The sequence below is a fragment of the Brachyhypopomus gauderio genome, chromosome 3, assembly GCF_052324685.1.
Source record: "Brachyhypopomus gauderio isolate BG-103 chromosome 3, BGAUD_0.2, whole genome shotgun sequence".
Lineage (NCBI taxonomy): Eukaryota > Metazoa > Chordata > Actinopteri > Gymnotiformes > Hypopomidae > Brachyhypopomus > Brachyhypopomus gauderio.
In genome coordinates, this window is record NC_135213.1 from 4434015 (window position 1) to 4440737 (window position 6723).

Below are 6723 nucleotides of genomic sequence, written 5' to 3' on the forward strand. Positions count from 1 at the left end.
GTGCCTGATCATTAAAGTGAGAATATGGCGCTGAAGATCTGAAGTCACCGTAAGCATCTGGACTCCATGTAGATGAGGGGATTGTCTGATGAGGTTGTCTGGGTGTCCTTGACCTGGAACGACACTGTTCTTACGCAGTGAAGTAAAAGTAATTTGCAGTGTTAGGCGAACGTGCTGAGGCGCATGGGTGTTAGGACGAGTGCACGTGGGTGTTAGGACAGTGGGAAGGTCGCGCGTCTGTAATGATCTCTTAAAGGTTCACCATGTTCTTCAGCATTGTAGATCATTGAGTATGAAGAGGCATGAATTGGCTGTTACTGGACAGATTAGTGAAAGGGAACTATTGGCGCATTTCCACTAGGGCCTGCTTGGCGCGGTACGGTTCGATTCGCGACGGTTTGTGAGTGTTTCCATTAGTACCAGGACCCGTTTAGCCGGCCCCTTTGGGTACTTTTTTCGTACCGACTCGCTCGAGGTTCTAACCGTTCCGAAGCGGTACAGTTCTGTGACGTGGAGGAACAGCATGACACTGATTGGCCAGGGAGTGTCGTCACAGGTTGCGTCAGGAGAGCGACTCCTCCGCTATGCTATGGACTCCTCAGCCATTTTTAAAACCCAAGGAGCGAAGTCTGTTCCCTGGTCAAACGCCGAGGTACAAACCTTTCTGTTAATAATCAGCGATCAAAAAATCCAGGGCGAACTGGACGGGGCCACTAGAAATGTAAAGGTTTTTAGCGAGGTTTCCGCGCTAATGGCCACTCATGGCTACCAGCGGTCCGTTCAGCAGTGCCGGTCGGTCCAAGCTAAAAAAGCTTAACGCGATTACCGGACGGTGAAGGACCATAACGGACGCAGCGGAGCAAACCGCAAAGACTGGAAATGGTTCCAGCAAATGGATGTCATATACGGTCACCGGCCAGCCAGTAACGGAAGAGAAAACGTGCTGGACACGGCGATGTCGGTGCTGGAGGCCACGGAGAATGGTGAGTGTATTGTGATTTCAGTTTTACTACTAGGCTCGTAAAAGATGTAACATGAACGTAATATGAACGCATCTATTGTAAACGCAGGAATTTAGAGCTGTGTTTGTAGTTAATGTTACCACCACAGTCACTACTGTACAATAGCTAGCTCTTAGCCTTGCTAGTTGCTAGTTAGCTGTAGCCATAGCAGCGATGACGTGCTACACATTTTGTGCAGTTATGCTATATTGTTGTTGCTTTCACGGGAATACTTGTGTTTAATATTTGTTATTTTTTACGTTCAAGATTCCCCTTCCACTTACGAGGCGAGCGGAGTTGGCGGAAAATGTTTCCTTCAACCGGGCTTTCCTCGGGGTGCTTGGCGAACTTGTGAACACCATGCGAGACAGACGCCAGTAAAAGCACACAAAATGTTGCTTGTAGTACTATAAATATTTATTTCATATAAAGCTATACGTATATATTTGCTTTTTGCACTTTTTTAAACTATAACTATAATTTACATATGTTGTACTTTAAATATCTATATTTCATAATAAAGTTTGATTTCATTTGATTGTATGACAGATGCTTTTTATGCAGGGTGTGTTCAGCCTGTTTGAGTAATACCAAATTATTATCAATAATTAGAGCAACCACATACAATAATGAAGATAAAGATAAATAAGATACAATAATGCTATTTGTTAAGGGGTGTTGTGCCGGTGTTGTGGTCGCATACAAATGATGTCACGACACTACAACCCGCGCGCCAACAGCGACTCCACCCACATTGGGGTGGTTCACCATTGTAATGGAAACACAACGCGACCGTACCGTTCCGTTGCGAAGCGACCCGTATCGAACCGTACCGCGCCAAGCAGGCCCTAGTGGAAATGCGCCATAACAGTCCTCTGTAGGGTTGCAACGGTATGAGATTTTCACGGTATGATAACCGTCTCAGAAAATACCGCGGTATCACGGTATCACAGTTCGTATATTATTAAAAGACACACTGACCCTTAAAGAAATTACAACAAAAGTTTTTTTTTTTTGTTCAATGAACTATTTATTGTAGAAACCTGGAACTATTGTATACAAAATGTCTCCTTTAAAAAAAATAAGATGTACATGTGTTTATATAAATACTGCAAAATTAGAGAAACCTAAATCATGGATTTCAGTCCAATTATTTAAGTTTAAATTATTTAATATCTGACAAACTGAACCTGGGTCAGTGTCTGATCAACAACTGTTGTAAACGGGCAAGTTAGAATATAACCAGATACTGCAGAAATAGAGGATTTATTTCTGACGTGATCCTCACAATAGATTTCTATTTTAAGGTTTTCACGTCGAGTCTGGTTTTAACATATGAAAAAAAGGGCACGTTAGAATTTGAAAATTAACGCATGTAAATTAATGGCGTCTTTCACATCCAGTGAAAGCGAAGACCTTAAAAAGCTAGGTCTATACTTTCACTAGTGACCGTAGCGCGCGACTCCGCACATTTCTCCTGTGTTAACAAATAGCTACGAGCCTCTTGTAATTCCAGGACGAAACATGAGAGAACGTGAAGTCGTTAAGATTGGGCGTTTTGAACATAAACAACCATTAAATAATGTGATTAAAATGTGAATTATTTCGAATCATTTCGAGTATATGTATAAATATTTAACTTAATTAAGTTTAACGTGCTGGGAAATATTGAAATGGACCCTGAAAGTGACGTACAAGTGCTTGAATTCCAACTTATAAAGGTGTATGAACCCTGCAAACATGACTTTGTTCATTGCGGTGAGCCGCGCGCAAAGTTACAAAATTCGAGAGCTGCACGACCTCGCGAATCGACAGCGCGCGAGACCCTCGCGCACGGCTAGCCAACGCGATTACGTCATTTTCGCCGCTGATTTTAGTTTAGCCTTTTTTTTTGTTAAAAATTTGTTAAGTCTGATGCACTTTCTGCCATTCTCACCGCTGTGTGCTGAGTAGCTGAACCAGAGCGAAGTTGCGCATGCGCGGGTGAGTTTCTCCGCTGGCTTGCCTTTTACCGGTAATAAGCAAACGCACACGGTATGATAACCGTGCGTTTTAATACCGTGAAACCGGTTACCGCTGCAACCCTAGTCCTCTGGCTGCATTCTGTGGTTGACAGACAGTACAGCTTGAATACTGTATTTTTTGGGTGACCGTTAAACCTTCATGTTAAACCTTCAGAGTTAAACCCTCAATGCGTCCCCTACTTTGACACTAAATGTGTCATTGCATGGTTCAGGGTACTGAGGTTGGGTGTCAAGCTCAGAGGCCTCAGTGTAGACTTTTGATGTAATGATAGCAAAACTGAGAAATCAATCAAATAGCATCTAACATGAGTTTGAATTGGTGGTGTGAAAAAATAAGAACTATAGCATGTGAGAACCACAGTGAGACAGAACATCATTAAACCAGCAGAAACACGAATGCATGGAAGAGCTGTTGCACTCATCTCTAAAAGAGAAGAAACATCATGAGAAGATGTCACCCATGTAAAGAAGGTAGTTCCCACTCACACCTGAAGCTCTGGATGGTATTGCTGTTGCCAGTATTGGAGCAAGACTGTATCCCATGTAGCCCATATATCAAGCTACATGGCTATCAGACTAGACCACTAAAGTGACTTTAAGACCAGACGTTTGGAAGATCAAGGGAAGAAGCAGTCAATGTCTAACAACATCTGGAACTTCTAGGAAGATCTTCATTTCAGGCAGCAAGTTCTTGAGGTTTAATTATATTGCCTCATAGGAAGAATTGATGTATAAAATATAAAGGCCAAACTGCTGGTTAGAGACAGGAGCAGTCTGATGCTTACAGAGAAGAATACCATCTATAGTAGTATTTTCTTTACCAGCAGCACAAAGATGTCAGAAGAGGAAGTAAGGCCACTATCAATGAGCATTTATCACACATTTGCCTCCATTAACGTGTCCTTAAAAGGAACTAACTGATCTACAGTTACAAGGTCAAATGGACTCAATGGCCAATTATCAGATCTGATCATTTCCCCTGAGTTTATATTGTGAGTGATCAGAAGGGCATTGGTATTCAGAGAGACAGCTGGAACACAGTCTTCACGTATACCTTGTAAAACTCTGAAAAGCGAATGGTTTGTAAAGTTCTGCAACCTTTTTTCTGTCATCCAATCAAGACAATTGCAAACAAATCATGGAAAAGCACTGAAAGTTGTTGAGCATATCTAAGACAAACATATAATCTATAGTTATCAACACAATTTCTATTAACATCATTATTTATAGTTTCCACTTTCTGCCATATTGACCCCTGTAAAATCTTATTTACATATCTGAGCAGGGTTGTCACCTTCAGTTTATTCACTTTATCTGTATCTGTCACAAGCTTGCCTTATACTTGAGCATTACTAACGTGTTTAACCATCAGCATGTTCTACAGAGATAATTCCACCCAGTACCTGATTAATTCGACCTCCATCGCATGACCCCACCGAGGCAGGGGGAGGTCAACACCTTTTCTCTGACACACGTAACCACCACAACGTTTCGAACAAACACCAAACACGATGTCACTGGACTGCTCAGTGTACTTGGAGGAGAGTGACACCTGCCAGCTCTGCTGTGTCAGCAAAGAGACACCCGGGTTTGCTGATGGTGCACTAGTAAGAATTTCTAGAGGTAATGGACCCAGCTTCCACCAGCAGCGCATACTTCACCGAGGAAGATGATCCTCCAGCCTGAACCACATTCATACATAGCCCCATTATTTATCTCCACTCTGAGTCAGAACACTCTGAAAACTGTAGTTCCTCAGAGGAGAATAAATGTGACTGAATCAGGTTGCTAAAATAACAAACCCAAATGAATGCACTAACTCTGGTGGGAACTGAGGTGCACAATAACAAAAATTCCATCAAGGAAACCAATTTGGGAGTGGGTCATGTTTCCTTAGATGCAAACACCTTGGAAAAACTATCCAAAGACTTCAACCATCTCAAAGAAATGGGCATTGAGGTCATTGACCAACTCAGCACTGAGTTTGCTATTTTCAGCAAAGAGATTGATCTTATCTATGTTCTGAATGATATTTTATCTCTCTGATTCTGGTTCTGCATCTTACCTTAGCACAACCTTCAACACAGTTAGTCAGAATGTTCACATTTATTGACTGTTATCCTGGTTTCCATCATACCACACATCTAAAACTGCTAAAACTGCTCCTGGTGTTCCCCAAGGCTCTGTCTTTGGGCCTTCATTATTTAGCATTATTTAGCCTTTACACCTCTCACACAGTCTGCTATCTCACCCTTTGCACTATGCATTCCTTTAAAGATGCTGAGATGCTGGTGCATTATTTCATTTTTTCCAACAGGTCATTTTTGTGCCCTGTGTCATCAGCCAGTTCCTCGGCCAGTTCAGCAACTGCAGAAACCCACAGTGCACATCCAGGCCTTCACAGGCTCAAAAGGTCCACCACACGCTGATGATGCTGACCCAGACAAATTCCACCTAGATCCACTCAATGTCTATGCATGCTTTGATGCCCTAAGCACTGCACCAGTGAGGTAATCCTCCCACAAAGAACCAGGCACTCTGTTTGTTCTCAGAGAACACGAAGGGAAGCTATGTGACAGTTGTCACCTTCAAAATCTTGTTGATCCAATCAGTTGTCCCACAGTTCTTCATTCCAATGCCAAAGTAGTCCGTGTTCTCAAGGACGCCCAGACCAGCTGTATCACTGTATCTGTTTGGCCAATCACATCATCACAAGACTCTGCATCAACACACCTTTCCATCCCCGTGAGGAACATCTCCCACTTATGCAACATCCTCAAGGCAACCACCGTTGTGAATGATCCCACCTGCCCCACAATATGATTGCTTCCATACCATCTAATCTCAAATGTCACTGTTATCACGTCCACATCCATTAATGCTTTGCCACAGTCATGTCAGTTTCAATGAGACTGCTGAGATGTCTTATAGTCATGAAATGCAGTAATTCACAACTCCCATATACTGGAATGACTGCTCCCCCTACCCACCTGCAAACTTGAGATATTGTCAGCACTTTAGACGTCATTCACGCATACATATTTCTGGCAATAGGAGAGAAATGTTGTTCATCTTGTTGTGTACTGCACGCCATGATGACAATATAGCCGTACCTGACTTAGGTTTACACAGTACTCAAATTTCTGTTTAGGAAAATAGTTATGTTGAAACAGTTTGAGTTAATAAGGTAGTCAGGTTCCTTAAACCTTATGAGTTGCCTTGCCAGATTTTATGGTTTCATTGTATGACAGCATGTGTGCTCCTTGGGAATCAAAGCCAAGATCTTGGGAGTACTAACACCTTACATTACCTGCTTTACTGGGCAGGGGTGTTGGGCATAGGGTAGTGCTGGAGCTGAACGCCCAAGGCTCTCCTTGGATATGAAATGAAACTTATTGCTGTGCAAGCAAAGCACTTCTGAATACGTAAAATAAGGAACTATTTTTTATATGAATGAGCAGATGTTTGTTTTTAAAGATGTAAATTGTTTCCACAGCTGAGGAACGACCTCTGAAACATTCTGTTTATCTGGGAAACATTGTTTACTTCAGTCTGTCTGTCTGTCTGTATTTGAGCTACTTTGCGACCTTTTTGAGACTTCTCTGCTCAAATAATGTAAATCTATATTAGAACATTTTCAAATTATTTGAGAGTGTGGCTCCCCTTTTCTTTACTGTTGTTTTAAAAGATTAATTCAC